Genomic DNA, 10,490 nt, shown 5'->3' on the forward strand with positions numbered 1-10,490 from the left:
TGGTGCTCAGGGCAAGCTACCCCAGGAGGCCCCACTCTGGTATGCGGATTATTTCAAGCTGAAGACAATAAGGACCCAGAGAACTCAGGAAGAATATTTGAGTTTCCCCTACCAAACTGCCTAAAGAATTTAAAACAAAAGATCTGTTTCAAGAAGAAGTTATTATCATGATGGCTGTAAAGATAATGTAGGATAGAGGTTACAATAGGAAAGGCACCAAGCCCCTTTTATCAAAAACTCTGTCTCTCCCTGACCACATTATCTATAGATGACCCTGAAAAGAATTGTCTTCCTGCCCTCTGAAGTCCCAAACCACTACCCACCCCCAACACCTTCCTCGCCTTTAGTTACAATACTTAAGCGGGCAACTTAGACAGAGGGATGAGTTGCTCATTTATGAGTTTCTCCCATGTATACATATTATTAAACTTGGTATTATTCTCTCTCCTGCTAACCTGTCTTGTTAATTATTTGGCCAGCCATAAGAACCTTAAGGAAAAGGGCAGAGGGAGATTCTCCCTCTCTCCTGACAATATCCATTGTTAAGCTAGAAATAAGTAACTAAATGGGAACCGGAAAATATCTATATGTTTAGAAGTCAAGAATCTCACTTCTAAATAAGCCATGAATCAAATAACAAATCCCCATGGATATTAGAAAAAATGATTTGAACTGGAGGCAAGGAAAATACTACACATCAAATACTGCAGGATACAACTTTGAACTGTCTAGATGGAAATATATAGCCTTTAAAATGCATATTAGAAAAACTCATTGGTTCAAATTTATAAGCCAAGCACTAATCTGAAGAATTTAGGAAAGAAATAACTACATGAACAGAGAAAGATTGTAAAGAAAAAATAAAAAGAAAATAGAAGAAATTAATTAAATAATAGTATGCAATAGAGCAGCTCAAAAAGTTAAAGTTTGGAGTATTGAAAATATTATTAAATTATAATATTCCCTGGTGATATTGATGAGGAAATAAAGACAGAAAATAAAACAACAATGATGGGGATGAAAATCTGGGCATTTCTCATATCATATAGGCATAAAAATGAAACAATGTCATGAATGATGTAATGTACACGTATTCGAGAACTTGAAGTGCGAAAATTCCTATATATATATATATTAAAACTGACATAGAAATAGTTATTTAATTCTCTAGTAACTGAATTTTAATTAATATATTAATTAGAAAAAAATTCTGGGTCTTTTACCTTCACTAGCAGATTCTGCCAAACTTTTAAAGTGAAAATTATGCCAAGCTTGCACAAAATCTTCCATGAAATAGCAAAGAGTAAAAACTCCCCAATTCATTTTTTGGCCAGTATAATCTAGAAACTAAATCTTGAAATCTCACTTATGACCATAGATGCAAAAGTCTTAAGTAAAATCTTATCAAATAAAATATATATACTTAAGTCAGATGTAGTCCAGAAAAGCAAGGTTCACACATTTGAAAATTAATAATTGTAATTTATCACATTATCAAAATAAAAGATATTTATCAAATGATTATCTTAATTGATTCAGAAAAATCATTTGATAAAATTTAATATCCGTCCAGAGAATAAATAAAACCTCTTAGCATAATAGAAATTAAAAGGAAGTTCCTTCAAAAAATGAAGGTTTTCTGGAGAAAAAGCTCTATCAAGCTTTTAACTTAATGGTGAAACATTTAAATCTACCCAAGTTAAATCAGAAACAAGACAAGAAGGCCTTCTTCCATCACTTCTGTTCTGTATTATTTTAGACAGTCAATGCATTAAGAAAAGGAAAAAGAGAGATTAGGATTATAAAGGGAAAAAAACGGTCATTTCTCATGAAATATATGATTTTATATGTTAGAATATTCAAATTTATCTGCAGATAAATTATTAGAATTAATAACTGATATACCGCTGGGTACAGGGTACATAAACAAATCAATTGTATTACCATAAATTAGCCAGAATCAATTGTATTTCCATAAATTAGCATGAATATCATTTTAAAAAATATATCATATATTAAGTGTCAAAAATATCAAAGCCCTAGGAATAAATTTAATAAAATGCATACAAAACCTCTGCAGAGAAAACTGTAAATCATTATTAAAATAATTTTAAAAGAACTAAGTAAATGAGGAGATACGTCATTTCATGGATTAGAAGACTCAACATTGTACAAATCCCAGTGAAAATTTCAACAGTTTTCTTTTTTTGTGTATGAAAATATAAGATGACTTAAAATTTACATGGATTTACAAATAGCTAAGACATTCTTGAAGAACAACTTAAGATGATTTGTTTTACCAAATATCAAGACTCATTACGCAGCTACAGTGTGGTTTTGGTACAAGTGACAAATAGACCAATAGAGTAGAAGAGAGAGCCCCAAAGACCCAGGCTCACATGGGCACTTGCGTTATGACCAACATAGCTTTGCAGAGCAGTGAGAAAGCAACAGACTTTTCAAAAACTTGTCCTAGGAAAATAGCATATCCATACAGGAAAACAAAATCTGCCTCATAAACAAAAAAAAAAAGTCAGTTTCTGCATATTAAAAGCTAAATTTGAAAGGCAAAACAGTAAAACTTTTAAATGCTGATATAAAGAATATCTTCACAGTATCCTTAGGATATCAAAAGATTGTTTAAATTGGACATAAAAATCTTAACTAAAAATGAAAAGATCAATTGAATTTAAAAAATTACGTCCATTAAAAAAGGACTATTCAGCAAACGGATTGGCAAGCCACATAAAACTAGAAAGAAATTTAAGGAGTTGATTAACGTAAAATTTTAGATAGTTGATTACAGTTGGAGGGAGGGGCCCGTGGTAGGGAGGGCCCCATAGAGGGACTCTTGGCTGGCAAAGTTCTTTTTCTAGATCTGAGTAGTGATTACAAAGGTGTTTGCCTCACAAAAAAATCGCTAAATTATGTGTTTGTTGGATGATTGTCTGAGTCTATGCCTTATTTTATAATTAAAGATTAAGCAAGGAATTCCATGGCATGAGAGAAAATATATACAACGCGTGTAATTGGTGAAAGAGTCTTACATATAATTCCTACCAAAAAATAAAAAGATCGATAATTTAATCAATAGCAAAAATATTCAAGAGATATTAATATAGCCTTCATAAAAGAAAATATCCATATGTCCAATAAATATGTGGAAAAGTGCTCAATCTCATTAGTTAACATGAAAATGAACATGAAAACCCCAATGAGATACCACAATACATCCACTTAAAAAGTCAAAATTAAAAAGGGGGATTAACAAGTGTTGATGAAGCTGTGGAGCAACAAGAACTCTTGTCTGCTCCTGGTGAGAGTATACACTTTGGTATGCAGTTTGGTATTACAGACATATTTCGGAGATACCCAGGGTCTAGCTTTTCTTCTCTTAAGTATACACCCTAGAAAATTGTGTGCACATGTGTACAATGAGACATGAGTGTTTATACAAGCAATATTTGCAATAGACTAAAGCTGGAATTACTCAAATATTCACCAATAGTAGAATAGGTAGGTAAATTGTAGTATATTCATACAGTGTATTAGCATGCAGCAATAAAAGTGAATAACTATGGCTACATACTTCAGTGTACTGGTGAAACTCCTTGTTTTTCCCTTTAGACCATATCTTTCTTCAACAATCTAAGAGACAGATGACAATTCAAGGACTTTGTCTCTGGCCTAATTTCTCATTAGATTTTTCTAAATGTTTGTACTATGAAAGCCCCTCAATGGAAAGCATTAAGATATTCATTCTTGTAAATAAGGAATATAATAAGACATTAATGAAGAAATAAAATGAGAGATCAATGGCTTCTGTTCTCAAACTAAATGTGGAAAATGTTCATTTGTTTCTTCTATACGTATTATGAATTTACTCTGTTCAAGACAGTGCACTAGCTATGAGGAAAATGACAGAAGAGATATAGTTTATTCTCTCAAGAAACTCACGTTCTACTTGTGGAGAGGCCAAACAATTATGATATGACTTGGATTAAGGTTTGCACAGAGATCTATGGGGGCACTCAGAAGATGCAGTATCCATACAAGGTCATTAGAAGTTTCAGTCATATTGTGGGCAAATGTCCCCAGACAAGACTGCTCTGCTTCAATGTCTCAGCATCATTTAAGTAGCCCTCTAAACAGAGGAAAAAGATAGGAGGAGTCCTCCTGGGCAGAGCAATTCTCAAACACTGACCTCAGAAACTATCCCTTCAAAGGAGCTTGAATTTGTTTTTATTATTCTCTGGAGCAATATATGTTCCAAGGCAGAGTTGAAAACACTAGAACCTCCAGCAGACTAAAGGCTGGGCATGGTCAGAAAATGACAGTAAAAGTGAGTCCTATCAAAACACCTGTCATCCCAGGGTGAATGTGGGCTTAACCAAGACTGTGCCCTGAGGAGCAACATCAGAGACTTAATGCTGTGAGAGGGTGAGGAGAACAGTGTTCACTAAAATTATTGAGCCAGTCAGTAAAGAAATAAAAAAGCAAATAACAAAAACAAGAACCAGGTTGTGTAAGGGATAACCAGAAACCACAATTTCTACAACATATTATCTAAAATATGCAACTTCCAACAACAAAAAAATATGAGACATGCAGAGAAACAGGAAGATACTACCTATTAACACAAAAAGTCAGGCAACAGAAACCGCTTGTAACAGTAACTAGATGGCCATATTTAAAAGACAAAATCTTCAAATATAATTATAGTTTATAAATCATAAATGAGTTATAAAAGTTGAAATGTTGAAGTTGAAAAGTACAATAACTGAAGAGAAAATTCATTGAGAGACGTTCAAGAGTACATTTGAACCAGCAGAAGAAAGAATTAGTTAACCTGTAGTTAGGTCAATAGAGATTACGTGACCCAAAGAACAGAGGAAAAAAATGAAGAAAAATGAAGGGATCTTCGGAGAAATGTTGGACACCATTAAAGACACTATAATAGGAGTAACAGGAGTAGCAGAAGGAGAAAAAAGGGAGAAAGGGGAAGAAAAAACATTTGAAGAAATAATGGCCCAAAACTGTACCAATTTATTTAAAAACAATTCTGCACATCCAGGAAGCTCAACAAATGCAAGGAGAGTAAGTATAACGAGGTCTACAGACAGACACACCAAACAACAACAGAATATACAATCTTCTCAGGTGCACATGGAACATTCTCCAAGATAGACCACATGGGAGGGCATAAAAAATCTCAATACATTTAAAAGGATACAAATCCTACAAAGTATGTCCTCCCACAACAATAAAATGAAATGAGAAATCAACAACACAAGGAAAGAGGGAAATTCACAAGTATGTGGAAATTAAACAACATACTTCTAAATGACCAATGGCTCTAAAAAGAAATCATGAGAGAAATTATAAAATACTTTGAGGTGAGTGAAAATAGGGACACAACATAATAAAATTTATGGGATTCAGCTAAAGCAATGCTTAGAGGGAAATTTATGGCTACAAACAACTATATTTAAAGAGAAGAAAGAGTTCAAACAAGTAATCTCACCCTCCACCATAAGACACTGCAAGAGGAATGGCAAACTAAACCTAAAGTCAATAGAAAGTAGGAAATAGTAAAGATTAGGGTAACAATTAATAAAACAGATGGAGTATAGAAAAACAATAGAGAAAATCAACAAAACCAGAAGCTGGTTCTTTGAAAAGATTGACAAAATTGACAAAATTTTAGCTCAAGTGACCAAGACAAAAAGAGAGAAGACTCAAATTATTAGACTCAGAAAAGAAAGAGATGACATCATTACTGACCTTACAGAAATAAAAATGATTATAAATGAATACTATGAGCAATTGCATACCAATAAATTAGATAAAGTTGATGCTATGGACAGATTTTTAGAAAAACAAAAACTATCAAAACTAACTCAGAAGAAATAGTCAACATGAAAACAATTATAACAAGTAAAGTGATTGAGAATATCTATTATCTCAATATTTTTAGTAATAGAACTCTCTGGAATTTTAGCAGGGTGTACAGATGGCCAATTAGTTACTATACTGCTTAGCATCCTTTGCAGCCAGGTTTAGTTAAGTGACTAAGTTCTTACCAATGAGATGTAAGTGGAAATGATGGGTGCACCTTCCATGTCTTGGCCTTAAGAACAATGTCTCTCTTTGTGCTTCCTCCTAGAAAATCAAGTACCTTGGACCCACTAATAGAAAGTTTATTCTGTCTGGATGGCAGAACAAATCCACTGGCCTGTGGCTTGTACAGCTTGTGAAGTCAAGCTGTCTTGCCAACCCTGCCAACCATGCACTGCTTGTCACTGCACTATTATAAGAGAGAAATAAAATTCTATATTATTTAAGCCACTTTAACTTTGGGGTGTGGTGGTTGAGATTGTAGCTACATTGTATTACTAAGATAATAAAGGAGATGTTTATAGAATTCTTAGTAAAATGTACAATATATGGTAAATGCTCAGTAAATGGCAATTGTGTTTTTTTTTTCCTGTAGCCATAGAAAAAGTATAAAAGCAGCTCTTTCTGTTTCATTTCACTACTAAAAATACTTTCTCTTGTTTCTCATCACCCTCTCCTTTCTGAAACTATCTAGTCCCTTATTCTCCAGATCATTGTCCTCCTGTGATTCCTTTCTTGGTCAACTTTTGGTCTTTTTTCTTCTTTGGGCTGCCAAAGGCCCTTTCTCAAGCATTTCTTGTTCATCTTTCTCTCTTTTTCTAGATTCTGTTCCTCTGCTTAAATCTATCAAATCTGTTTCTATCATATTTATTAATTTTTATTACTTCCCAGATTATAATCTGAAGACAGACCTAACTAAGATCCAGGCCAACATTTCTAATTTATTGCTGCTTTATATCTGCTTCTTTATAGTTATATCCGCTTCTTTCTTTGAGCTTAGTATGTCAAGACTGAATCCATCATTGATTTTCTCATGTTGTTCTCCCTTTTGTGTTTTCTAAGAGTTAATATCTCCTCACCATCTTGGGCTGAAAACTCAGAGATCATTGTAATTCTCCCACTCCTTGTGACATCATCTAATAACTTTGCTAAGTATTACTGTTTGTGATCCTATTATTTTTCAATAACAAACAAACTTTCATTATCACAGAGAGGAGTGGGAAATTACTTCTGTTGAATTTTGCTCCCTCCCCAGTATTGCATCCTAAACAGGAGGTCATTTGCCCTCTGCTTGAACCTTTCCAGTGATAGATTAGCACACAACCCAGTAATTAACCTACTCTGTTGACTTAGCCTCAAAATGAGTTTATTTGGGAATAACCAAAAGAATTGCAATTCGGAATGTGCATGCTATGGTGAACCATAGACAAATCCAATCAATAAGGAAGGGGAGCTGCCTTTATAGAGAAGAAGGAGGGGAGTACTAAACCAAAGTCTATTGGGGAAAAGTAACAGTTCAGAGCAGCAATGGATTCTTATTGGCTGAGCTGTGGCAATCCTCATTGGCTGGCTTGTTGCTGGGTGGGAAGAGAAGTCTTCCTTCAGCAGCAAAGTAGTTTTACTTCTTTTCCAAGATGCAAGCTACCCTCTCCCCCTGTTTGATGTAATTGACATGTGTGCTGGGGCATGAGAGCTCCCCCTACAGGCCTTCTTGGCTCCAATTTAGTTCAGGTTTCTTTTATTATTTTCCACAACTCCATTTGTGATAGTTCAAGTAGACAAGAAGCAGAGGAGCAACCTGTGCATGGATGGCAGTCAGGAAACCCAGAGATGTGGGAGAAAGAAAATCCCATCCTTTTCAGAAACAGATTCAGATTTGAGCCGGGAATCAGGAATCTCAAATTATTTCTCTGCCCATCCTCACTCCAATTATCTGAGGTCTTCCCTGTGCATCCTTCTAGCCCAGTTCTAATCACAAAGGGATATAAAAAGGAGCGAGCAGGAAACTCCATTGGAATTTGTAGACTTGTGGACAGGAGATAAAGCATCTCTCTCTCACACATAAACACAGACAAATGATGCAGATGCAAAGCTGAACAGAGTTTGACAAATAAAATTTTCTCAAAAAAATTAATAGTGTAAAGGTCCAGTCAGAATTAATTTACTGATGATTCTTTTTCTTTATTGTTTTATATCCAGAATAGAATTTTAGACTTGAATTATGATTATATATATCTACTGATGCAGACAGATAACCTCTTCAGTCTCTCTGAAAATAGGGTTTGAAGAATCACTACATGTATGGCACTCAGATAAGGAACTTAAGAACTTTATTCTGCTTCCCTCCAGGGCTATGCCCCTCCAGACCTTGTGCTTTCATTGTATCACGTATGGTGACTGAAGTGACTTTAACACAGTCTTGTGGGAGAGAGGTAGGTCATCATGACAACGTGTCCTAAGGGGCTATATCCCTGATGATGAGGTGGTAAGGGATGGTTATTGCTGTCCCTGTTTGCTTCAGGGCCACATCTGCCAAGCCTCTGTCCTGTTTTGCCTCAAATGACTCAGAGAACAGCATGAAGTATCAGCTTTATTGAAGAGTAGGTGGTGCTGACTGCACCTGCCTGGAAGCAACAGGTAACCAGCCTATGACAAGAATTCAAAGACAGGGTATATGAGTGAATGCATAGGAGAGGCAATCAAAGAACTAGGTACACCTCTGTGAGAAATTTTATCCTCACTCAGGTTCGATCCTTCGCCCATTCCCTGTGGTTTCCAGATCTCGCATAATCCTGAAAATCTCTTGAATTTCTCCAGATGTTCGATTGGCTTAAAATATGAAAAAAGAGTAGTCATCCAAACATCTCATATTGAGCACTCTGGTATTATACTCATATCAAAATGTTTATGATTATGGAGTTGATGCCTGAGAAATACCCTTGAAATATTCACAAGTGTAAGAGATATTTTTAAGTTCCATCGAGGTGAAGTGCTAGAGACCTGTGAACATGTCAGACAGGATAGGAAATAGTGTATGGAAAAGGGGAATCCAGAGGGCAGACGTTGACGGTAGGAGAGGCAGGGTTCATCTTGGTATGCTTAGAGAGTAGAACCCTTCTTACCCTAAGGCCAGGAACAAAGCCATACTTGCCAGATTCAGTCCATATCTACACAGCCCAAATTCAAATGAGATTCAAAAAAATATTGATTGAATTTGACTACCATATACAGACAAGCCAAAAAACCCACAAAAACAAAAAGCAACCCTTTGTTTTTACATGAACGAATCCATCTGGCTATACCCATGGACGCCTAATTTTTTCCATGGAGGATGTATAGGATATGATTAAGTTTGCTGCCACACTTTCAAGGCCAGATTTTTTGGGTTATAACAGCTCCAGAATTTCTGAGATGTGTGGTCTTGAAAAAAAAAATCACTCATCTCTCTATGTCATTTATAAATAAAGATAAATGTGCTTAAACTCACTGAGCTTTTATAAGCTAGTATATGAAAAGTATCTAGCGCCTTACAGATAGTAATCAACTTTACTATTATGCCTTCTTCACATACCAAGTGGACACAGACTATGACAATAATTATAGTGATTCCAGACGTTCCTCAGTTGTTGTTTCACCAAATTCTTTGCTAAGTGAGTTACGATTATTCCCTTAGTGATGAACAAATGAAGAATTCAAGGAAAACAAACAATTTTCTCTGAAAATGGGATATGCTTCTGTACAGGGCGTTGCCCAGTTGGTCTCTGGATGAAGGTTTGTGTGGATTCCTGAGGAGGGCCATTGGGGTCAGGCAATGTACTGCTGAAGGTTTGTTTATGGAACGTCTAGGAGGTGGATCTTAGATACGAATCCAGGCAGCTATGCTGCTATAAATCGCCAATTTGGGAGATCAAGAGACGTCTGCATGATTTCAGGCCCACAGACCTACGGAATCACCAGTGTGTCTTAAAATAAGTATGTTTCACATTGTGGGCAAATCATCCTCACCTAATTTGTTTCTTTGATTGTCACATAGCCTAATGAAGTAGGAATGACAGCAGCAGCAGCATCCCTATTTGATAGATAAAAAAACAGGCTCAGCCTTCTACCACTGAAAGAGAAAAGGACCATTAACTTCCCAAGCTCCTAAATTATCATATTATGTATGTTTTGTCTCATTCAATGAAGGTTTATTGGGTATGTATTCTGTACATAGACCTAAACTTAATGAGGATAGATTAATGAGTGAGAGTTTCCTGCTCCTGAGCAGGAAAAGTTGAAATAAATACATAATTACTCTGTAGATCTGTTAAAAAGTCATAGTCATAATGGGGATCTCCTGGACAAAGTCTTCGGGGAACAGCTGATGTTCATGATGTTTATTCATGTGCAAAAGTCCAGAGGCAGAAAACAGAGTGGTGTCTTAAAGAACTCTGACATGACTGGAGGGTTAAACAAGAGTGACAGTTGACAGATGTGGAAGTGAGGGTGACCATGAAAGGGAACATTCATGGGCAAGTAAAAGATGAATGGTACAATACCATCAACATCATTTAGTTCCAAGAAGATCAATGGATAAAGAGCTGCTCTTGGTT

The sequence above is a fragment of the Ceratotherium simum genome, chromosome 2 (genome assembly GCF_057802395.1).
Source record: "Ceratotherium simum simum isolate JZ-2026a chromosome 2, ASM5780239v1, whole genome shotgun sequence".
Classification (NCBI taxonomy): Eukaryota; Metazoa; Chordata; class Mammalia; order Perissodactyla; family Rhinocerotidae; genus Ceratotherium; species Ceratotherium simum.